The sequence below is a fragment of the Taeniopygia guttata genome, chromosome 11, assembly GCF_048771995.1.
Source record: "Taeniopygia guttata chromosome 11, bTaeGut7.mat, whole genome shotgun sequence".
In the NCBI taxonomy this organism is placed as follows: domain Eukaryota; kingdom Metazoa; phylum Chordata; class Aves; order Passeriformes; family Estrildidae; genus Taeniopygia; species Taeniopygia guttata.
This window is the reverse complement of record NC_133036.1, coordinates 17,703,864-17,729,517: the sequence shown is the minus strand read 5'-3', so window position 1 is coordinate 17,729,517 and position 25,654 is coordinate 17,703,864.

Genomic DNA, 25,654 nt, shown 5'->3' with positions numbered 1-25,654 from the left:
ACTCCTCCAAGGGAAGTAACACTTTACTTAGGGCTGGATATTCTCAAATACTTAATGATTTCTAATTATTTAGCAGACAGGATTTGGGGGTTTGGACTCCTTTGATAAAAATATAATAAAATATAGAACTTCTATATTTTAACTGAAGAACGTTAGCAAGTTAATGCCTAGCTGAGTGACTATCATTTGCTGTGAATTGCAAAATACAGATGGAAACAGCACAATCTCCATTTTGGTTAATTGCTATTGTTAATGCTTTTTAGTCAGTACATGAATTTCAGTGTAAATAGCATTTTCTTTTGCTGCTAGCTTCACAGAATATTTGCATACAGCCATGAATTCCTTACTCATAAAAAACCTTATTAAAAACAATGGAAGATAATATGATGATAATACATCAGAGGCCTTTGCTAACAGTAGAGGAGAGCACAAAGGAGAGATGGCAAATATCCTGCTGCCTGCTCATCTCTCTTGCTACAAACACTCTTTCACTTAATCTGAGTTTTTAAAAATATTATATTTTTCTTTATTTTTTTTTTTCTTTGGGAAAAGTCAATAATTGGAAATACAATTTATCTGATAAACTTCATGGCTTCTTTCAACACTGAGTTAGTGTGCTATCAGAAATGGATTTTGGCCATGTTTTTTCTATACTTGCCCCTGTTTTCCCTACAAGAAATTCCACAACCTTCAAAACAGTTCCTCAAGGTGCTGGAGCAGCACAGGCAGGTCTTCACTGGCATTCAGGGCTCTGGAATCTTTTATGGCAACATCATTTTCAAGCTCCCCCTTCCTTGCATCTTCATCCCAAATGGGTACTCTGTGCTTGCTCAGAGTTCGCCAGAGTGGCACCAAATCGTTTTTGCCCTGGTCTTGATCCCTTGTTAGTAATTCTGCAAATGGAAATGATGCTCTAAAGTAGGGTCAAATCACTGAGACATTAGTATAATTCAACTAATGGGATGATTATTTAATTACTCTTGTTTGTTCTGACTGCCCCAGACTCTGCTTTCTGAGTATTATGTGCAGACTGCTCTTGTAGAATTAAGGTGGAGGAAGAGAGTCCTTTTGCTGGTATAGAAGCAGCCCCAGCACAAGGTATTTTACTGCTTATTGTGTTACCTGTGATTTTTATTGAAACAGACTTTCCAACTTGTGCCTCTACTGGTCTGTCTTTAATATATATAGCACTTTATACAATTTAAATATGAGATAGGTCAGAGGAGACAAAACTAGATAAAGTGATTCCTCAAAGATTCAGAAAGTCACAATTCAGAGGCAGATAATCTCAGCATTTAAAATTTTTAAGCAAACTGCCTGTGAATACTTACATTTGGAAAGGCAAAAAGATGGATGGGGCGACATAGTGACAGACTAGTATTTGAGAGATCACACCACAGCTTACAAACACTGCACCTAATCACATTTAAACTACTCTGTTCTACTTCCCTCTAGGTTATTTTACTCCTGCTGGGATGGGGGAAGCTGCACTTCAGCCTGAAGCTATTTGGTGTCATTACATTTATTCAGGGTTTTCCATCTCACTTTGGTAATTATTAGAAGCTCCTGTGCTCTCAGGATCACACTCCATGCCCTGGGTGCTCTGACCTCACCAATTTCTGTTTCTTTCAGAGTGTGTGTCCACTCAAAGGGAAGATGCCTTTGCCCTAAGTGGTTGTGGCTCCTGCCCAGCCTCACCAAGCCCAAAATACAGACCCTATTCCAAATACAATAAATAATTATGCTCCCTGTGAGTTCTGTGGAAACCTGTTCTTGCCAGAAAGAAAGAAATTAAAAAACCCAAAATATCGTAGTGTTCACAAAGGCCATTTTCAAAATGATGGACTTTATGTTCTAAATAAAAAATATAAATTTGGAATTGAAATAAATAAAAATACCTGATGTCTTGAAAATCCAAATATAGGACAAATGTCTCCAGTTGTATGACGTATTCTTCAGTTAGAAGTGCAGGCACTTTTCATAGCTAATATATTCCTTTCTTATAAATATTTTTCCACACTATGCAGCTAGATAATATGTTTTTAATGGGAAACTAAACAGGAATGAGCAGAATCTTTGCATTGAGAAATGACCAGCTTAGTATGCAAGGGACAGCACTGTCTCCCATTCCTCTGAACACTTGCCATCTGGAACAGATGCATTAGTTGTGGCTTCAGTAATGACACGGTGGAGGAGAAGACCTTCCTCACCTCAAGATTTCACAATTACTTAATGGGGCTCCTCATGTGAGCAGAGCAATTGTGGATTCAGCCCAGTGTTTTACTCAGCTGTCATCTCCCCTTTATGCCACGACCTGCCCATCCTGCTGCACAGCCTCACCATGCTGCAGCATGTACTGCCTGAGAGATGCTACTGCAAATAAAGTCATCTTGTGTGCATGACTCGGTGCTGCATTGATATTGAGTGCACTCCTGGAATGGTAATCTCCCATGTACAATATGTGTCTGAGGAGATCATGTCTTATTTTGCACACCGGGATATCTTTAGGATTGTTTATTATTCATGTTATATTTTAAACTGATGCTGGTCTATGCAGATTTTAAATGTGTTTGTCATAAACCATTAGTCACCATGTGAAATCTCTCAGTGATAGTTAGTTCTTGAGTTTTCTGCAGCTAAGGAGAATTTAACACTGATTGATGGTAGATCACATAGCTGCTTGGCAGACTTTCCAATTTACGGCAGGAAAATTGCTCTTTTCTTGATGCTCATTCCTCCTTCTGCAGGGGGACACTGAGATATATGTGCCAGGGTGCTCAGAGCAGCCACGTCTGATTGGCAATACTGTGGGTCTTTTTTACAATTATGATTTTATCATTTTCAAAAAACGTGCTGAATGTCAAGTATTTCAGATGCAATTTTTAAAACCCTCTCTATTTACCAAATGTTGATGATATATCCCTATCATATTTCACATGCAAAAAATGACCTAACATATTTTTGCCTGAGGAAATGAGTGAGCTGTCAGCGCTTCATCCTTACCTTCTAATAGTCTCAAATTCTCAGTCCTCCAAAGGCTGATTATCTGCAGAGTGAAGATTAGCAGGAGAAACAAAGATATTGATTTGCTGTGTGCTGTCTGCAAATATTTCTCATTAAGTACTAATTCAATCAAAATAATAATATGTGTTAGTCTTCAATGAAAGAAAGATATGGGATAAATCTCTTTCCCTTAACACTCACTAGTGATATTTTCAAAGACTATATTTTAAGATTTCACATGGAATGCATATGAAGAGCTGCTATATGTAATTTTTAGTATCCACTTCCTTTAAATGAAAAAAAAACCCAAAAAACCAAGATAAAAATTGTCATGTTTAAAACCAGAAAAGTCTACTGAACTGCCAACCATAATTTCTAACAAATTTTGTGATGATTTTGTGTAAAAATGGCTTCTCTGTGGAAAAGTGTGCTTATTATTTTCAGCTGCTTGCAAAGTCTGAAAGAAGAGCCCACTTTTGCCACTTCATAAAGGTATACAGGTACCAGAGGTTTTAAACACTGGGAAAGTGCTGACTCTTGAATTCTGTTCTGTTCTGTAATGTGGCTGAGGTACTCCTTAAAAGCACACACAGGGGGAAAAATTATTGCTAAATGATTGTTTCAAGAAGAAATATGAATGATGGCTGTGGCATCGCATCGGTGACACCTCCCAAACAGAGACTGCAAACATGGCAATGAAATCAAATGTGCTCAGCTGGGCACCAGGGCCCAATTGTGCTCCTCTCAAGGGCTTCTCTGGGATTTCTGCACAGAGTGAGGCTGCAGGATGGTTCCCACAAGGAACGAGGCAAGGCAGCTGTTCCAGTCCTGGCCCAGAAAAGCCATCCTGTGGGGAGCTTGTTTTCAGCAGTTTCCCCCACATCCCACACTAATGGCAGGCCAGTGATCTTACAGCTTGAAATCTATGCAAGCTCAGGCATGTAATGAGAATTATACCAGTTCATAATTGTTATCTTTTATTACTACAGACCCTGTGTGGGGTTCATAGAATTGCAAATTGAACAGAAGAAATACTTGGCATCCTCTTTTTAAAATCAAAATTCACTGGATTTGTAATGCTGAAATGAAGAAAATGGGAACCAGGACAATGGAATCCAGCTAAAAATAGAGAGGTATTATCTTGATTGAATTTTTCTATGCTGTCTCAGCCAGCTTCTGCCCATTTCTTACATTTGTGCCTGACACTATATTTTCTGTAACTGCTCTTGGAATAATATTCATTAGATAAATACCTATTTCATCAAAAGCACATTCTTGGTATGAAGTTCATGGGTTTTCTAAAGTACATTTATGACATTTCATCTTTTAACATAAAATTATCTTGATCTCTACAGCTTGTAAGGTCTCCTATGCTTCCTACCAAGGCTTAGGGACTGTCAGCTTGCAGTGGATCAGGTCAGGACTAAGAACTGATCTCTGGTCACTCCACGTGCACTGGATCTAATTACAGGGATGACAGACAGGGGTTAAAATCACCTACAGCTTCTCAGATCTCTGAAACTGAGTCTATGGTGGCAAAGGCAAAAATCAGTGCTAATTAAACCAGTCTTTCAAAGAAAAGGAGGTGAAGGATGCTTTGTCCAGCAGAAACAAACTCCTTAAATCCTCATCTGGAGCAAATAGGCTGGGGATAGCTAGTCAAATACATAAATAATTTCTGTCTGTATTGGTGGTCAACAAATATCAGTGACTGGTCTGCTTGTCCAGACCACCTATTCCTGCAGCCAGGATCACACAGTTTCCACTACCAGGTGTCAGATTCTTTACTGCTCATGTCAAACCTCAAAAAAACCTAGAACTGATGATAACTAGAAGGGGGACTGTGCCTGTCATAAAAATCCCACCAAACCCAAAATCACAACATTTACAAAGATATCTTTTGTCTAGTAACATCAGTAATGCTCTGTTTTGTTTGATAAGGTTAATATAAAATGATGTGCCTGATTCAGCCAGATGTGGCAGCTCACAAGTTGGTATGACAGGTTCAGAAATATTAATGTAAGAAAGAAAAACCAAATTGGAACATTCAAAAAGTATTTTATTTATCTGATGTTTGCACAGTTCTGAAAAAGGCCAGCTATGTCATATTCATATTTGCTAAGAATCTAGTTCCACACTGGATCTAAGTTTTCAGTTCATATTTTGGAGAAGCCTACTCAGCATGAGAGTACATATGAAAAGGCAGAGAGATCCTCAGCTGTCAGAGTCGGATGCAGCTCCAGTGATGCTGACTCTAACACAAGCTAGAGGAGCCAGCCCTCAATTTTCAATGCCCATTGACTTAAAAATCCAAATATTTTATATATATTAGGGTCATGATGATCTGAATATGGAGAAAAATAAACAAGAAGAAGAAATGTATTGAACATACCATTATATAGAATTATCCCAACAAAAGACTGAATCAGCCTAATATTCTCAGTTTTTCTGCCATTCAATACTTTTATTCTTGATTTTACTGGATTTGTAAGCAAGTAAACAATAACATGAAAAATAGCAATTCACAGAACAATGACAAACTGTTTTCTGGCAACATCAGAAACCTGGCAAGACAGACTTTGGGACAGAGGTAGGACAAGCTCTAGTAAACTTCAGGATCTAGGCCAGGTGGAAACTTAGTTTAAATATTATATTAAATATTATAGTTTTAGTCCTCTGAATAAGTGACCTGGTAATTACCAGGTAATTTCACATGTAGACATTTGGGTTAATTACATGTATTAGCAAATGGAGGTTTGATCATGTCCATCAAATAAAACCACACATCTTCAGGTGGCTGAGTTACTGATATTTCAGTTTCAATAAACTTGCTGGTCTTGGCTGGTTCTGTTTCTTCTATGATCCACTCCCAGCCTTAGTCTAAGCCCTGAAAGCTAGCTGTGAAAAAGAGAGAATGCCTTAGGGAATACTCTCAGGATAACTAAGTTAAAAAAGTCTATAATGAAAATTGTGAGGGTTGGTGATGCAGCTTTCTTAAATGAGTAGCAACACATTATGGAGTGAGCTGTCAGAAAAATTTGTATTTGTCACTGTGATTTTAGATCCTACTACAAATAATTTATGCATCTATTCACAGAAGAAAGCTACCATCATCACACAGATAAGGAAAACAAACAAAATAGAAGGAGGTTTTATTAATACCAGTTTGAGGTAGAATTCTCTGCATGTTTTTTTTTTTTTTTTGGCAGCAATCTGACATATTGATTTTACACTCAGCAAAAGTATCAAAATCTGGATACCTACCCAAACAATAATCCAATTACATCCAGCTTTGATGCCAGTGCTGCTCCCATACTTGAGAGCCCCGAAAATCAAAAATATCCAGGTTGTTTCCTCCATAAATTAATTTCAGCAAAATTAATTCATCATTTGTCTTATTTTTTCCTACAAAGTTAGAGAAAGTATTTTATTTGTAATGACTTTCCTCCAACAGTCTATTAACTGTAATGAGTACCTATGTTTTTCACATCTGCAAACATGAAACTTCTATACTTGTTGAGCTTCTAATGAGTCTCTGAAGCAAAAGTGGCACTCTATGGAGGAATTACACAATATTAGGATAAACATAATGAAATCATTCTTCAAAAGTATATTAAGCTGCACAAGGCTGAGTTTGCAATACTCTAAAATGAGAAGAAAGATCTCTTCAAATATGAATAAGTGAGAGATTATCTGCAAGAGAGGGAGAAGTTTAGCTACAAGCACCAGTGCTTTAAAGCACAAATCCACCCCATTAAGCTCTGGTGCATTTGTTTTGAAATAAATAAAAAAGAGAAACAAGAGAAAAACCCATTTAAGTTTCCTATGAACCAGCCTATGAAGAAAAAAAGTCATTTGTTTGTAAACTACTATCACATTAACAAAGGAGGCCAATTGAGAAAACCTCCAGGTCTGACAGGATGATTTTAAACTAAGAGTGTGGAATTGTTTATTAAGACATTGAGTGACAGTCTAATATATTAAATCAGTTCAGAAGATTGTAAAATACATTAGCATTAGCCATTTAATACCTCCAACAAATTTAACTGTCACTCATGGCATATCTGTCCTTGTTAAAGGGAAGAAATCCTGAAGCGCCATCTTTGTCTTGATGGACAATAAAGTTAGGAGAGGCAAAAGCCTTTCTCTGTACCCTGGTGATGAGAGAGCTGTGTTACATTTATCATAATTAACTTTCACAGTTGGCAGCATTTTTTGGCAAGTGTGTTATTTGCTCAAGCTTGTGAAAGAAGTTTTAAGAACTAATCATTGGAGCCAAGCCTTTGCTCACAATTGTTTCAGGGCTGGATTTTAATCAATTTAGAAATGTAATTACATGCCAAATGTGTACACAGTTACTTTGATTACACACAGAAATTGGGCAGTTTCATAGTCAACTAACTGATTGTAAGCAGTTGGGTGCAAAACATCTCATCTGAATGAGCACTTTTTAATAACTTTGTCTTATAGCCAAGTGGGGAAAAATATGGCAAACTTCTTCCAAAAAACAGAATCTTTAAAGGAAATATTTCCAATTTCCAGTTTTATTCAGGTGGATAAACTTTCTGTGTCTTGTTATATTTCTTAATTTTAATTGTCACTGTTAATAGAGCAAAAACTAAGCCAAAAAGTAATTAAATGCAAAAGGAGATCCCTCAAACATTCTGGGTGATTACTTTGCAGCCCAGTAGTGAAAAGTATCCCAAATGTATTGTCCAGCAGACTCCAATGTGGGGTTTCAGCAGAAAGAACTGATCAGAATTGTTCTGAGATTTGAAGGAACAGACAACAAAGAGCCAGAGGATTGACATGAATTCTCTGGATGAGCAAAGCACAGATTTTAGGCTGCCACAAATAACACTCCTGTGTTCTTCAGGAGTGCTCAGACAGCAGCTGCATGTCTATGAAAATGCTCCTGAATCCTAATATTTGCATGATATCCATATCCTTATTTCACTATTAGTGTCAATTTTTGATAGGCCCCATATTTGAGAACTTTCCACTCAGGTAGCAGCAGAATCCCAGTTCCTTTGGGGAGCAGGGATGGAGAACATGAGCAGCAACAAACACACAAAATGAATAGTTTGCTTAATAATAATCAGGATTGACAGGTTAATCAAGTCACTGCCTAAAAAGAAGTCACATTTGTGACTATAATTTGAAATAAATGCTTTAATTGCCTCTTAGGATAAATGGTAACAACATAAGCAGAGCTAGATGAAACAGGAGTAATATTAAATAGTTTACTCTTTGTTTTTTCTACCATGATTTTCAAAGTACACTTGCAAAATTATATCTTGGGGCATTTTGTAGGTAAAACACAGAAAACCAGGATGTGACAAACTGAGTGGTGTGAACAGATGCTTAGAGCAACAAGCAGTTGTAACTCTTCCTGTGCAGTGGGAAATCAGGAGAGGCAGTGCTTGCCTGGTGCTGCTTAGGCCATGCCCCATCATGAGCTTTGCAGCTAAAAAATCACCCCATCCATTTCTTTTTAATAAGACAGTGAATCAGAGTTTTCCCTAAAACCATATTTTACAACTAAAAATGTTGATTAAATATTTATGTTTTCCTCTTTCTTTTTTTTCTACCAGCAGCTAAACACTGAGCAGCCAGTGAAATTGTTAACTGGCAGGTTGTTGCTCAGCTGTCAGTTAAAGGATCATTCCAAATGAAGCTGTATTAAATGCCTGTGGAAGCCCCCAGCCAGCTGACTGCTGCAGGAAAATTGGGGATTGAAACCCTCCTTGGGAGCAAAACAAAGGCCACGACACACAGTTGGATGTGGTGCTATTTCTGAGATGCAAGGAACCCTCCCAGGTGGTGACAGAGCAGAAAATACTTAAATTTGTCCCTGGAAGATGTGCCTGGTGTTACATACTCTCCTGGTGATGCTGGAGTGGGCAATAGCAGGCACCTTCCATCATGACAAGTTAGAGAGAGGCTGGAGAGCCCCAAGTGTCTCCTGGGGCTGCTGGTGGAGCCTGGTCCTGCTGGGGCAGGGCTCGGGCTCTGGGCAGGGTCCCCTGGTGCAGAGGTGTCTGTCCTTCCTTCCTCACCCTGCAGCTGCTCTGGGAGGGCTCCCCAGGCAAGCCCAGCCGCCCTCCTGGCTGTCTTCTGTCCCTTTGCTGATTAAACCCTGCTTCTGAGGGCACTCAAGGAGTCTGAGCAGTGAAGGGAAATGGGGAACTGGAGTAATAATAAAAATGATAATAATAATAATAATAATAGCAACAACAACAACTCCTTGTTCTTGTTCTTGTTCTTGTTCTTGTTCTTGTTCTTGTTCTTGTTCTTGTTCTTGTTCTTGTTCTTGTTCTTGTTCTTGTTCTTGTTCTTGTTCTTTTTAGCCTTGCTCTCCTCCTTCTCCTTCTCCTTCTCCTTCTCCTTCTCCTTCTCCTTCTCCTTCTCCTTCTCCTTCTCCTTCTCCTTCTCCTTCTCCTTCTCCTTCTCCTTCTCCTTCTCCTTCTCCTTCTCCTTCTCCTTCTCCTTCTCCTTCTCCTTCTCCTTCTCCTTCTCCTTCTCCTTCTCCTTCTCCTTCTCCTTCTCCTTCTCCTCCTCCTTTTCCCTACTGACTTTGTCCCCTCCCTGGTCCAACTGTCCCACTTCAGCTGTCCTGGCTCAGCTGAGGGCTCAGCACACGGACAGAAATCCACGTGTGAGACAAGGCACAGCCAAAGGCAGCCCTTCCCCTGAGGAAAATGCTCATCAATCTTCCACCTGAAAAGGGTAACACAGCAACCACTGTTAATATTGAAGAGTTTACATTTCCAGCTGATTTATTTTCCAACTTCTCTGTCATTTTACACCCTGTATTTTGATTTACTCCACTGAAAGTGCTTTTACTCTGGTGAAAAAAAAAATATCTGTGTCCATTCCAGTGCCTTTTGGAAGAATTGCTGTCTTCAAACATTCTCATTTTGGATACCACAATTAATTCTTCATACTTTCTTCCCTTTTCATCTAGCACAATGAAAAGGTAAACTGTAAACAATTGTTTATTTGGAAAGCAAAACAACAGCAAGTAAATATCATTGGCTGGAATTTAACTTTTAAATCAGTTCTCTTTTCTTCTTTGCTCTTCTTTATTTTCTTACCTAGAACACTGGCTTTTTTTCAAGTTTACCAGCTCTTGTATGTAGTGTGTGTTCAGCCTCTGGATGAATTGAATCCATAAGAGAGTTATGAAAACCTGGGAATAGGAAATCCTTCCTGCAACTTCCATTTTGCCATCAGATGTTCAAGTTTGGCTGTTCCTTTCAGTTATAATTGCACATTATCCTTCTTTGAACTGGTGATGGTTTTGTCCCCAAAAGAACATAAGAAAACCAGGTTTACTCATTGTAAAACAACCATATATTTAAAAAGGTGTGCACTTCCTTTATGACTTTTTAATCAAAACCACTATTAAGAAGCAGTTTAGAGAAATGATGACTTTTTATAACTTGATCTTCAAGCTGAGCAAAATCTTCTGCAAAATGTAGATTTAAAGACCTGAATAATTCATTTAATCTGCAAAACATGATTGAAACCATGTTTAGAAAGAGCAGCCTTGGGCCTCCAAGGCCAAAGGGAAACTATTACATTTGAATCAGTTTGACTTTGTGCTTCCTTGAAACACAAAGTGTCAGTGTGAGTGCAGAGATAACAGCAAACCCTCGCAGGGGGCTGGGGAGATAAAGCTCGAAGATTGGGACGTGCTTTGATAATTCAGAAATAAGAGTCAAAGGAGTGCCTAAGGTAAGCAGGTACATGCAGAACAGAACACCTTTAATATATCTTTTAACTACACAGCATTTCTGGTCAAGTGGAGAGATTTCGGGTGGTTGAACAGTTGTATTCCAGTCACAGGAGCTGAAATTCAGTTTGGAAACTCATCCCATGTCCTTCACTCAAAGGTGTCAGGACTCCCAAAAATCATTCTATCAGCAAATAATTTAGAAATTAAACAAATTAATTTCCATCCTTCAAAATAAAAGTGCTTAGTGTCAGGGATTTTTCAATTATGTATATTAAAAAATAATATAATTAATATAATTAATATAATATAATGTATTATACTATAGTATCTTAAAATATTATAATATAATAACTATAATAACTATAATATAATAACTATAATAACTATAATAACTATAATATAATATAATATAATATAATATAATATAATATAATATAACTTAAAATATAAGATAATATAACTTAAAATATAAGATAATATAAAATATATGACATAACCTAATATAACATAACATAACCTAATATATAAAAGTAATTCTGAACTATGTCTTTCCCCTCCAGCTCCTTTTTCCTGCTGCTGTTTTAATTCCAGGTCATGTACAAGTAGCTGAGTTTCTCTACACTGCTCCAGTCCCTATGATTCCATCATTCTCTAATTAACAACTTGGTTGTTTGGTAACAGAAAAATATTGAAGTTTATAGAAGTGCTGAGCTTATTCCTCTCACAACACATCACATTTAATTTGCTTGTTCTGGAAGGTAGAAAAAATTGAATGTGCAATGTAATTTGGTCAAGCTTTGGAAAGTGAATATTTGAGTTGCACTCAACTGCTGGCTATTTTTCAAGACAAGTTAAAATGCAAAAAAAAAAAAAAAGGCAGCACAACAATACATTGTTTGAGATCAGCTAGCACATCTTAAAAGTAAAATAAAAGCACAAAAAAAGATACATACCAGTAAAAAGTGAAGTGTCCTGAGTGTGCAAGGTAACACATATTTTCCAGGCTTGCTGGTCAGTATAAATTTAACATTAATCTAAGGAAAGCTTGTGGGCTACGAAGGCTTTCCAAGGTGAGAGGTGATGAATTTTTTTTTTTCCTTATTCTAAAAAATGCAACCAGAGCAAGTGTGGTTCCAAATGATCTCTTCTTGAACGATCTTGTTATCTTTAGAGTAAGTTTGTTCTCCTCATATGGACCAGGTGCCTTAGAGGAGCAGTGGCACCCAAATAATACCAGAATTCCTCATTACCATATTATGCTCTTCAACCAGTGCTAATTGCTTCTGCAGACTGGACGTACAAGAGCAGTCAATAAGGTCTGGGAGACACTCAGAAATTAGAGAAAACTTCGTATTTTAAGTGCTGTGCAATATATGGAGACACTGAAAAAAAATAGTTTAATGGCAATTCCATTAGTGTATGGAAACACCTTTGGCTGTTGTAAAGAAAATCAGTATTTATAGCCATAAAATAGAACCATACTAGCTACAAACTGTATTTGAAATACAGAATTTAAATCCACATGATGGAATTCAGAAACTCTCAGAGTTTGTTATTGCTCTCCACTGGGCTCAGCATTATGTTCTCGGGGGGGGCAATGAACATTGTTCTGCAATACCCCAAAGAGGAGATGTACAGTCATTTCTGGTGCATGGCTGTGTGTTTTCACTTTAAGTGTTGGAAAAGCCACCCAGTGCACAGGATGTGCACCTGGGGAATATTTTAGCAATTGGAATAAATGCGACAAAACAAATACCCCTCTCCACCTGTGAGTGCTTGATATTCACCAGTGAATATTTTCCATCAATTTGCTGAGGAGTTAAATCCCCTTGCTAGTCAAATGCTCCTGTGGATTTTTTTTTTGTTTAAATGAGAAGATATTTTGTCGTATTTGAAGTAATTTCAAGGAAAAGCTGCCTGCTCAGAGAGTTGGTGTGCCACAACCCACTCTGCAGAGATCCACGCCAGCAGCAGGGCCACCACAGACCCCTGGTGTTATCAGAGACCCCTCACAGCCTCAGCCAAGCTCTTCAGCAGCTCTTCCAACACCTCCATTCTGAGCTGCAGGGTCTGCTGAAGAAATCTGTGGATTTTCCCAGGTCTGTTCACCCCTCCCCACGTGCAAACCCCATGTGCAGCAGCTCTGTTCCCCCCACACCGCAGGATTTGGAACCAGTATTGTTGTTCTGAAAGTGTTCCTCCTGCCTCTTGTGTGTGGCTGCACAAAACGGTTCCAATTAGATTCTGGGGGCAGTAAACAGCACTTTTGTAGCCTTACTGACAAATATATATCTTTGGGGGGGGGTTGTTGTTTCCTAGAAGATGACTTTCAGGCAACCGCAGGTATTAAAATATAGCAACACAACAGATATTATGGATTTAATTCAGTGGTTTGAAATATATCAGCCAATGTTAATTCCCACATCCCTTTCCAGTCCATTAAATACTCTATTTTTTAATTGAAGTTATAATATTTATTTGCTCATTCTCACCTGTTTTGGTATGCTACATTTCTTCAGTAATTTCTCTAGTGATTTGTGCTTGGATTATTTTATTCCTTCCATTATCTCTGATTTAATTGTCCCCTATCATATAGAAAAGACTGTGTGCCAATTTCAAGTTGGTGTTACATAATTTAGATTCAAGTTTCTTTGGAAAGTTTCCCAAGCAATGAGATTCTCATTATTTGATAGAAAATATTAATAACCATACTATCTTATCAAAAAACCTGCCATCAATAAACAGATGCCAGCACTCAAAGTTTTATTTCAGTAGCTTGGAATTTAAAACTTCTGTCAAAAAGGAATTTATTATTTTCCAATGAAATATATATTACCAGCATATTAGAGCAATCTTTCCATTGGTTGTAAAGTATATAATTTAATGGCTGAAATATTTGTTAGTTGAAAAGTGCATCCAGCCTCAACACGATGGGGCTTTGGCTATAAATCTCTGCTTAATAACAGTCACTCAGGGGAGGAAGTCTGGGTTTGTATATTTTCATTTCAGTGATTCTAATTTTTGCATGGACCATGTGAGTCTATTTGAGCTCATAAGCTTTAAGTTGGTGCTTTAAATTCATTGTTGGTTGCAGCAGTAATTCAGCTAGGCAGGGCATCTGATCAGACACCCAGAAAATGCCCAAAATTGCCAGGTTTTCACCAAGTAAGTGGGGTACAGAAGCCACCCCATGCTCCAGCAGCACAAAGCAGTGTGTGAATTCCCCAGGACAAGGCTCACCTCCTGCCAGAGCAGGGAAAAGTTCAGCCTGTGGTGTTGTCTCAAGGCAGCAGCGCCACGAGAGGAATGCCAATGAGATGGGGACGAATCTGCAATCTGCCCACACCTGGCTGCAGCACCAGCCCCTGGCCTTGCCAGCAACTGGGAAATGCTTTTTAAACCCAGCCAGGCACCCCTGAGCCATTTCATCAGCAGGGGAGGGCAGGGGAAGCACTTCTGCCTGAGCATTCAGGGGTTAAGGTCTTATGCCACCAGTGCTCCTAGGAAAGTCATCTTTGTTTTATGACAGTCCTGAAAATCAAACCAAAGTGCTCCTTCCATAGTAAAATAAAAGTAATTTCTTTTCAGTACTTGGGAAACAAACAGGAATATCCTCTCCCCCTCGGTGCAGTTACAAACAGCCTCTCAGGATACGGCCTGTGGGCTGACTAGATCAAACACAGCTGCTCTTTGCAATCTCAGTTTCTCACAAGAACTTGAAGTTCTAATTCTGCCATTTGAAATTTATTGCAGAATTTAAATCTGCTGCATGTTGTTCAAATCAAGGGGCATTTATACAGATTTCAGTAAAAACCTGGGGTGAAATAGTAATATTCACACAAGGGCAGGATATTACAATGAATAGACTTGCAAAGAGAAGGTGATTTAAGAAAAAGACATGTCATGTATATACCCACACCTACTGGGGAAAGTTAGTTTCCTGTGTTTTGACACCCTTTCTAACACAGCTCTCAATAAATCACCATATTTCAATAACATCTGCAAATCCAGGCACATTGTAATTCCAAACTGACAGATCAGTAGGAGGCTAAAAGAAAATAAGAACAATAAATTAAAAAGGGAGAAATTATGGAATTGCACCAGATCCAGATTGTAGGCACTGTGTTTAAGTGAAATCTCTGGTCCAGATTCATCAAAGAAACAGCAAGAACAGTTTCTATCAGTTCTAAATTTCAGTGGAAGAATAGTGCTTTATTTGTGATTACAAACATCAGCACTTGGTCTTGTTAAGCCTCAGGAGATTCCCAAAGGCTGATTCTGGAACTTGTCCCTCTGGGTGGCCCCATCCTTCACGTCCCTGTACCTCAGCTCTGTGTCACCTGCAAATGTGCATCCCTTCATTTCTGTCTGATGAGGAGATCACAGAAACACCCCTGGTACCTGTGCAGCTCCTCAGGGACACCCCCTGTCCCCAGTGTCCATCAAACAGAGCCACTGACACCTCTGGGTGTCACTGTCCAACAACTCCTCATCCATCTGAAGCCCACCCATCCAATCCACCCCCTCCAGTTTAGAGAGGAGGATGCTGTGTGGAACCACATCCAAGGCTTTACACCAGTCAGATAAAGGAATCTGTAGCTCTTCCCTTGTCCCCTGGTGCAGTCAGCCCACCACTGGGTGGGGAGGAAATTGCCCTTGGTGCTGGAGAAGCCAAGAAGGACCCCTGAGCCCAGCCATGAAATGGTAAAACCTGCAGAAGAGCCACACCTTGAATTGCCCCTGCCAAAATAAGTTCCACCTTTTCTGTCAGGGTGAGCCCAGAGTCGCTGGATCACTGAGACAGAACAGCCAAGGAGAAAAGTGATCTGGGAAAGGCTGTATAGCCTGCAGTCTGAATATTTGTTTTGAGATTGCAGCTCAGGTATTTTACTGTAGTTATCATGGATGTAGGTCAGTAAGAAAACACTATAACAGACAAAAAAAAAAAAAAAAATTCACATAGGACTTTAAAGATCAAATAGCAACCCATCAAAATTCTGCTTTCAAATCTTCTGATGACCAAGATTCCTCAGGTTCTTATACCTAATAGCTATTTATTTAATGCTTAAAAATTTTGTCAGATAAATCAAGCCAAGAGAAGAAAATAAAGCCCAGAAGTATTATGGATTTATGTAAAGATAAAATGCATTCTCTTTCACTAAGAGTGGATGTTTCTGAAAACCTTATTTGTTCAGCCACAGGGGTTCAGAAAAAAAGGTCAGACTGACCTCCTGGTTTTTTTTTTTTTGGTAATAAAAATTATGAAACAGAAAATATTTGTATCAGATATGTCTGATATCAACACCTCCTTTGGTAACACAGACAATCCCATTTAAGAGACTCATATGTAAGTGTGGCTGTAATTACTAAGGTGAAAAGCAAGGGAGAATTGTTCTCATAAATTAGGGAGGCCGCAGGAAAAGGCAGGAGGGTCACATTAACATTGAATGGATGTATCAATGGAGCAGAGGATCAGGGAAAACCAGAATTCAGCTGTTCAGACTGCTGGCACAATACTCCCCAGAGCACGGAGTGTTGGATACCACAGTTATTAGAGAATAGCATTAGAACAGCAGACCTTTGAAAGAGAGACAGGGAAAATAAAGGACTTTTGATGAGTCTTGTAGTGGATATCTATTTTCAGTTTAAAACTCAGCTTAATCTGCATTAACATATGCTGCTTTTAATAACACAAAAACTTTTGGTTAAGGCAATACCTTTTCCTTAGCACAGAGACAACTGCAGGTGTTGGAATTGTTCTGCTGGCCAAGGCTTTCATGAGATAGATTTTTTGTGGCACTGTGGAGTGATTTATGTGTATAAGCAAAGTCAGGAGAAAGTCATAGATTTTAGTATTCTCTAGTACTTTCTTTAACATGAGCAATACTTTCTGTCCTGTTTCTTTGATGTACTGGATGCTCGATATCGCTGGCAATATAAATTCTTGTTTCAATCTTATTTACATAGACAGAAGTTATGTAGTGACAAGGTCCCTTCAAGGCTTGAATGGTTTGTTAATAACATGTACTAAATAGCATCTGGTATCAATCTTGTCCTACAGACATGCCTGTAGTGATTTAAAGCTTTCATTCTTTGAATTCAAAATCTAATTTTTAATGCACTTTCTGTCAGCTGTCTTCACAGCTTTTAAATGAGATTCTGTCATCTTGACATATTCACAGATACACTAAAATTTAACCAGAAAAAAATGAAATAAAAACTTCTCATGTCTAAATAAAATGCCTATTCATTTTTATATACGTATTTTTGATTATTATTTGCTTTCAGTTATTTACTGATATAGAAACCAATACCATTTATTTACTCAATGATAAAAAAGAATGTAACTGCTTGTGTTATTTGGACATGGCTACTTAATTGTTGTTGCTATTAGTTAAAAGAATAAATAGTCATAAACTTACATTTCTAGATTAATTTATTTGTGGAACCCTCAATGAGCAATTTTAGCTGCAAAGCCATGCAGCAAAGTGCTCCATGGATCCTCTGCCTCCTTTGTTTCCTACTCAACTGCAAATTCCACATATTTAAAAGGAGAAAGAGGGTAACATTAGAATATCTGTCACTGGAGGATGCCCATGGGAAATTGTGTTTTGAACTGATACCTTTCTCTTCACTGACACTTCCATCTGAGCAGCCATTCTAAAATCGATTTGATATTCAATGAAAATTAGAGTCAGTTTAGGAAAAGCCTGAGCTGAAGCTATTGCCAATTTTGAACCTGTGCAGAAAGTTGGGTATGGGAAAGGATGCCTTTAGGTATAATTAAACTGCTATGAAGACATCCTTGGCAATGCTGGGGATGTTTTGTTTTTTTGAGTTCTGAGTATTTTAGTTTAGCACACAGACTAAACTGCTACTTTGTCTACACTTAAAGCCAGTTTCAAGGAAAAACACACACAACATTTACTTAAGGACCCAGCCTTTAGAAAGGTAAGGAAAAGAAGAATTCCTAGATAAACTAAATGAAATAGTAGTTGTGAGACCCAGTGGAAGGAAAGACATGGCTGCTTTTACTGCCCTCACCCACCCTCAGTTACAACCTGACATTAAACTGGAAGGAGAAATTGGGAGGATTCTCTTCCCTCTTTAGTGGCTAAGTATTTTTTCCAGCAGATTGGCAGCCCCAGAACTGACACTGATGCCAGCTGAGCTCCCTGTGATGGAAGTTTGGGAGGTCCAGTCTGTGTGGTTCACCCAGTAGCAAAGGCAGGGCTGGGCAAAGGAGTCACAGCCTTGCCAGCCCAGCTGCCACAAGCGAAGAAGGGACCCTGACAAAGGTCTTGAACGCAGTGACAGTGCCAAGAAGACTTTTCCTGGAGTTAACAAAGAAATGAACACATCCAAATCCCATTGTTGAATCTGGTGGATGTGGATAAGGGGCTGCTTGGAGTCTTGCTCTTGGTGGTGATATTTAACAGGCGTTTGTTACCTCAAAATGTCATCCTTCGTTGAAGGGTATCAAAATGCTTTACAAACTTTTATTGTGTCTCAAAATAGGTTAAGGAACATTAATTTCCTTTTTACAGGTGACTGTACCTAGCAGCCACACAGTCACAGTCACGGTGACACACAAGTCCCAGAGACTCAGACTCTCAATACTACTTGACTCTCATTCATCTCTGAGTACTGAAATACACATTTTCACTGTGTTGGAAAAATGGTAGAATAAATAAGTTTTTGTTCCTACAAATTACTGCTGGTCTTCACTTTACCTTGGTTCACATTACTTATTGTATTTGCTTGCTTGTTTTGCATATCATTAAAACCTAGGCAGAATAAAAGCATAAACCAGCTGGATACGAGGCTACTAAAGCAGATTATCAAAACTGACAGAGAATGTAAGAGCAAGATACAAATAAGCCCATTGAGAAATAAGAATAAAGAGCATTATCTTTATTTTTAAATGGATTGTTACAGGAGAAGCCAGAGGGACCATGAGGCTGCTGTAAGGGATAGCGCAGGTCAAGGGATGTGTGATGGTTTCCCAGATTACCTTCTGCGTGCCACCCACACTGGCTGCCCTTCCAAACTCCACACGTAGCCTTTTGGGGATGTCATACTTCATGTGTAGACTTTTTTCTGAAATGTTATATACACCTTTTGGGGGTAAATTAAATTATATTATCTGGGAGCACTTCCATTTTCTGCCTGCCTCATCTCCATCTCTCTCTGTATCCTGTTGAATTTCTCTCAACACTTCAGACACTGCTCTGAAGTTTGTCCTGCTTAACTTAGCACCTTTAATTACTAGTTTTTTAGCTCTACATTTTGTTCCTTCTTGTGTATGTGATATCTAGAAGGTGTTGGGAAATAATTGCCTTTTTACCATCTACATGGACTTTTGTCATGCCCAGGTCTCCTCTGTGAGGCTCAGAGCTCAACCTGAAGGCATCCAAGAGATTCTGGTAGCTCTGAAGAAACCAATCTAGCAAAGCATCCAAATGTCTGAGCCTGCATGAGTTCCCCATTACTAAATTAATTCCTCAGGGTTACCAGTTTTAACTTTTGCTATAATTTTTCCAACACACAATAATTTTAAAGCAATTTTTTCCCCTCAAGTGTAATTATTCTATCTCAGCTGGATTTCCTCTTAAGTCTCTTTGATAACTGCCCTTGAAAGTTCATTCTGTGAACTATTCTCTGTGTTTATGGCAGACAAATAAGAAAACACTCATATAAATTTCACTAAAGAGTAAAACTTTAGTTAGGGTTATGGTAAGGGTGGATCAGCAGCATTGGTTGATGTGGTAAAACCTGCATTACTGCTGACTTTTAGGGTGACTTTGATGCCTTCAGCCTAACTTCACTTTGGCAGGAGGGTAAGATGTCCCCTCTTATATTGTGTTACTCTAGAATGGATTATGACAAATCATCCTTCACTCATTGAAGTCTCATGCAGATTTCTCCATTGTATAGATCTTCCAGGAATCCCTGCCCTGATACCATTCCATGCATATAACTTTAACTGCACAAGGCTTTGCCTCATCTACACTATCCTATCTTCATCTGACAATAAAGCTTCTACAATAACAATGTATTTTATTCTGTTGTGAATTTAAATTCTTTTTTTCCAGCTTTGATTTCACACAGAAATGTTGCCTTTCAGCCAAGACTGATCCATGAAGAAGGCAGGTGAAAACAGTCTCTGTCTTATTAAAACATTGAAGTGTTAGCAGAAAATGTGGTTTGTTTTTGAGAAAGCCATAAAGAAGCTATAATTTAGAGATTAGCTGCTCAATAAGGAGAATGCTGAATATTTCTCATCTCTCATCAACTCAGTATCAATTGTTATCTCTTCAATATCAATTGTTATCTCTTTCCCTGCACTTTCCATTTTATGTGTAATTATTATTCATCATAGATGAGTGTGAATTATGAATTATTCATGAATTAATGAATAGCTTAAAATTTGAAATTTAACATCCAAAATGCATTAATTCTGTGTTGCTCATTTGCAGCCAGACCTCTGGATTCTGTACTGTTCTTTGTCTCCTGTTTGCCACACCAATGTCTTGCTGCTGTTGTCTTTGTCTTTTGTGTGGTTCAACACAAATAGTCCTGAGAAAGGATCCTGAAAACTTCTTGGTGAATTCTGCATGGCTTAGTTGATGATGGTCAGATTCATTCTGAGTAACCTTTAAAAATAAATTACCAGAAAGAATTCATGAAACTTGACTCAACAGAAATGGGATGTTTTGGCTAGATATTTTTGTGCTAATTTCAATTTAGAATTTGCTCTTGGAAGAGAAAAACAATCAACTTTTTACTGGGTTTTACCTGGTGGAAAAAATGGAGGATTGCAAGGTGATTCATGTTTTATTCAAACACAGGTGAACGATTCATCCTGTATTTAAGTTTCCCTTATCATGCATACTAAAGCCATTTCCCTGGTTTATTTTGCTTAGACAGAATTTAGTGATGAAGATTAATTTATCCAAGTACATAAATGTGTTTCAAGGTAATTCTCCCAGCAAACCAAGCATCACTGAGATCTCCAGAGCCTTATCATTAACTACTCTTCTTATGGTGCTGAGTTTACCATTATGAACTGGCAAAATTTGGGTAGGCTGAATAAAACAAACACATTTGCCCAATTTTGGATCAATACCTCTTGTTTTGTTCTTTAGCTCAATAGGCATTAATACTTAATCATTTTTAGACAGGAAACACTTCTATGGCTCTCATTTGGTATAAGCAAAAGAACATTAATTATTAGATGTAAAGCCCCTTAAATTTTCCTTCCACAGTGTGTTCCTGTGGGAAGGCTTGGAGCAGGAGACGTTATTTCAGCAGTTTTACCGTTGTGCATCCTTAGTTTTAATTGCCACAATCCACCATTTACAAACTTACATGGATCATGCTTACAGCTGGAACTGTGCTTCTGCCTTCAGCACATTTACATTTATAAGCTTCCCTTTCCAACTGTCTCTTGTGCAATAAGTAAATTTATTAACTCTGATGAATTTTCACTAACTTTTCTGTAAGACAGCACTAACTTTTTACAGAGAATTTTCGTAGTAGCAATTATCACAATTTCTGATTACTCTGAACTTGTATTAGCCTTTTTCGGTATAAAAATGAAATGAAAGCCCTAAGGGATGCACATCTAATATTCAAGATTTTATCACTTTAAGGACTTGCTACAAATTGTGTAAAAGGAAACTCTGCACCTTCTCAAGGCACAGAGTTTTAATCATTTTTATATTTCTTTTATGAAGAGATTTTCTTTGCATCTAAAATAACCTTAAAGAGTATCCAGGATCAAAATGACTTACTTTTTGCTTCCCTTTCATAACTATTTTAAATAATGTGCTCTTTTTTTTTTTTTTTTTTTTTTTTAAGCGACATTAATTTTGGTTTTACAGGAACCATGACCTTGGTGCTCCTTAAGCAGCTCCCTTGTGTTTGGCACAGACAGACCCCATCAAACATTTTGTTCTACCTCCCCTTTTAAGGGCTGCACAGGGGCTGTTTTGACACAGGTGCCACAAAAGCCATTTTCTTTCTCTAAGAAAGAAGTCCCACAGAATAATGCCTAGCTCAATCTTGTTTCTTTTTTTGTTTGGTTTTTTTTTTACTTATTGGGAGAATTGCCAAAACCAGAGAGGAATTGAAGTTACACCTTCATCCCTCCTTATCAAGCCACTCAGCTTGTAGAGGGTTTGAGATCTGGCTTTTTCCTCATCTCTGAACATAATTTAAAACTATTCTTAATTTTACATATTATGAGCATCTACCAAGGAAACTGCTAGAACTATAATACAGGTCAACTCACTTCCACATACTACAACATATTTTATTACTTACACAGTATTTGTTATGAAAAAACATCTCCATTAGTGTATAGTAAGGAGTAATTTTAAGTATAAATGGCCTTTTTAAAGATGTAGCATCATCTTCTTTTCATTGCCTGCCATACTAATAGGAGAACAGCAGATGCTCAGGCAAGATTCAATTCACCTTAATTTGTTCAAGCTTAATTAGCAGCTGGGATGCATCTGGCAAATAAACATGAAAATAGTGACAGCCTGAGTTAAAGGGGAAAAGTAAAAGACTTTTGTTCATTAACCACATGTTCTTCATTGTGAGCATTATGTGCTGAAGGCAAAATAATTTTTAAACTCTTTGTTTTTGGTAAAGGATAGAAGCCCTCATACCCATAGCTTCATTCCCTGTGTTCTAGTGCAGGTGAGCCATGTGAAAGCAGGAGCAGTCCCCCTATGAGATGTTCCTGCACAGGTAAATGCTTGTACCACCACAGCTCAAATATATGGCCTAAGCTTGTATAAACAGAAGAGAGGAGTTTCTTCAAGAATTAGGTAGGCAAAATGGACCCCTTGAGATGTAATTAGGAATTATTTACAACCCTGAATAATGATCATGCAGTATCTTGCACAAAGCAAAATAAGCAAAGGCAATTCTGAAGAGATCCCTGCTGCCATTAAATATGTGACTAACTAGCAAAATGAGGGGCATAACGACAAGAAATGTGCAATGTCTTTGCAGCAGTCTTGGTTCCAAAGCTCCTGCCTATATAAATTCCAAAGTTGGGTATTAGTTGTTGCTGAGTAAGTGAATGAAAGTAGCAGAGTTTTTTTAGAAAGTGGAACTCTTGAAAATATAAGATTCCTTGTGTTCACTTCAAAGTAGGATTTTTGGGCAATAATGAAGAGTAGAGAAGGGCCAAGATTAAAGAGTGTTTAGGAGAATGCTAATCAAGCTAAGAGTTCCTAATCTAACCCAGAACAAGGCCTTGGTGGGTGACAAAGTGAGAGAGCAAGGGACTGTGTGCTACCTGTGGCTTTAATTTCCCAAACTTGGCTGTATTATATAAGGAATTAAGAAATCCCTTTTCTTATTTATGCAAAACCAACCATGCCACCATCAGCCTAAAAAAACAAAAAGAAAAATCCACTCAAAATCTTAGATTCCCACTTCCATATTCTATATTGAAGAATTCCATGAATTTAAGAATCTAAGAACTGAAGAATCCTATGTTTTTTGACTCACCAGCATGCAATAAATCTTATAATCAAGTCAATGCAATGTTGGAACTTTCTTGAAAGAAAATTATATGAACTCTGCAAAAACAGGCAAAAAGACTTCCCTAAGTGTGATGGCAATGTGGTAGATGGGGCTTGGCAGAACACTGAAAGGGGAAAAATCTAAGTAAAGAAAAGTGCATAACTGTGGGGAAAATGGCAACAAGGTAAGTTGTAGCCATTTTCCCCATGGTTATGCAGTTCTCTTTACTTAGATTGGGCATGCTCATATTCTTAATGTAGAAAACTTTCAAGATTGGTTTAGGAATGACATTTCAGTGTTAGCAGTGCCACATGGCTCTCTTATGGCCTTTCCATGTCCAGGATAGCTGGGCTGAACAAAGGCTGTGCTATTTTCTACTGCCTCAGCCAATCAAGTGCAGTCAGCATTTCTGCTGGCTTTTCTTTTTTTCCCCTCCCACAACAGACTGTAAAAATCATCTGTGTTTTAGAGGATGTTTAACTTTACTGGGCGTGTAAAGACAGAATGTCTAAATGAATGGCTGAAAAGGCATCAAAGAGACAGGAAAGAGGCAAGATTTGGTACAGGACGTTTTATTAGTGTTTATTGGCTATGATGCCTTGTGAAGGCTGACTTAGAAGAGACTGGACAGAGCTAAAGAATAAAGTAGGGATTTATTAAAAGGCCTCAATGGATCCACCTTGGGCCCCACAAGAGCCCAGCCAGGCCTACACCCAAGATGGACCCAGAACAGTCCCAGAATGGACGACCGGTCACAAGGTCTCTCACTTTGATCAGTTCTGGCCCATCTGCACATTGGAGTGAATTGTCCAATTCCAGCTTCAGCTTATGAAGTCCCACCCTCCTGGTTTTTCTCTCTTCAGCCCACCATTGTTTGTGCTCTTGGGCCTGAGATTTGGATCATTTGTCCTTGGTCCCCAGCTGGAGAAGGAATTGTTTTGTCTGCCTGCTCTGTGAAGAGAGGTCACCATCCCCTCATATGAAGCTCAGAACTGCACACTAAAGCAGCACAGAGTCTGTAAAACGTAAAAGCTAAAACCTGAGGCATCAGCTCCTGGAAATTTGGTAACTGTGCTTTGCTGCAACTCCATCAGTGGCAAAGGAACAGCTCTGTGATCAGTGTTCATCCAGGTGTGGTGGATGAGCTCTCAGGGAAGGGCTGGGATCAGGGATGCCACCCCTGGGTGACAGAGCCTGCAGTGCCACAGGGTGACCCTGCTCTGCCCCCAGTATGCCCAAGCCAGGGGAAGGAGAGCGTGAGCATGTCACAGGAGGTCTCAAGCTGAGACTGATCTGAAATACTCCTCAACCCATTTCCCTGACGTTTATATTTATACATTTACAAGCAGCACAATCAGCTTAGAAACACCTTTTAAAGTGACACTTTGATTCCAGTCCCAGGCTGCAGTGGCTCAGGCTGCTGATGTCTGTGCCTGTACATGAGGGCCCAAAGGCTGGGCTGGGACTGATGCTGAGTGCTTCATCCTCTTCTGACAGAAGCCACAAGCAAAGTTCTCAGCCTCTTCAGAGGTGCAGAATCAGGCCAACAGTCAATTTTGAGATATAAGTGTTTTGTGAGCAGAGCAGATGCTGATTGATTAATTATTTATAATGGCACATTCTGGAGGATGAACACATAAAAACTCAGCAAAAGCTATTGAAAATGGAGTCTAGCTTTTTTTATGAAGTACCTGGGGATATTGCATTTCAAAAGAATTCTAGAAGTAAATCTCAGTATTAAAGCCATTTCCATAAGTTTTTAATGTTAAGCTTCTTTAGCTCAACAATGAAAACATTTAACTTCACAGTTTGACAGAGAAGAGTATTAGCAAATATCATGGAAGGACCATGTCATGATGGTAGTTCATTATCCTTAGAGAAATTATCCAGCAAAGTTCTTATGTTTATGAGAGGAATTGAACCAAAATTAGCTATTCTATAAGTCATTGACATAACAACTTTTCCCCTTGTTTTGCTTGAAATATCCATGAGCACCCCATAGACATGCCAGCCTCTTTTTGTCATAATTTGTGTTTTGTGATCTATAAATAGCTTATTTTGAGTGTCTGAAACTGGATGTATGAAACACTGATTAATTATTCCCTTCTAACTTGATTTTAGTCTCAAGGATCCACACTGGAAGTAACTCACACAAAGTCCTTGAGATTATAACAGTGACCAAAGGTGTAATAGGGGCAAGCAGGTTTTTATGCTCCACTAAATACATAGTCCTGGTATTTTAGGGCAGAGTTAAACACCAGTACGATTGCACAATGGGCCTGATTACATTAAGCACAGAGTAAAGGTCTGTTTCTAGACTGGTGATTTAACAAATCACCTGATATTGTGATCAGGTGTGCAGCC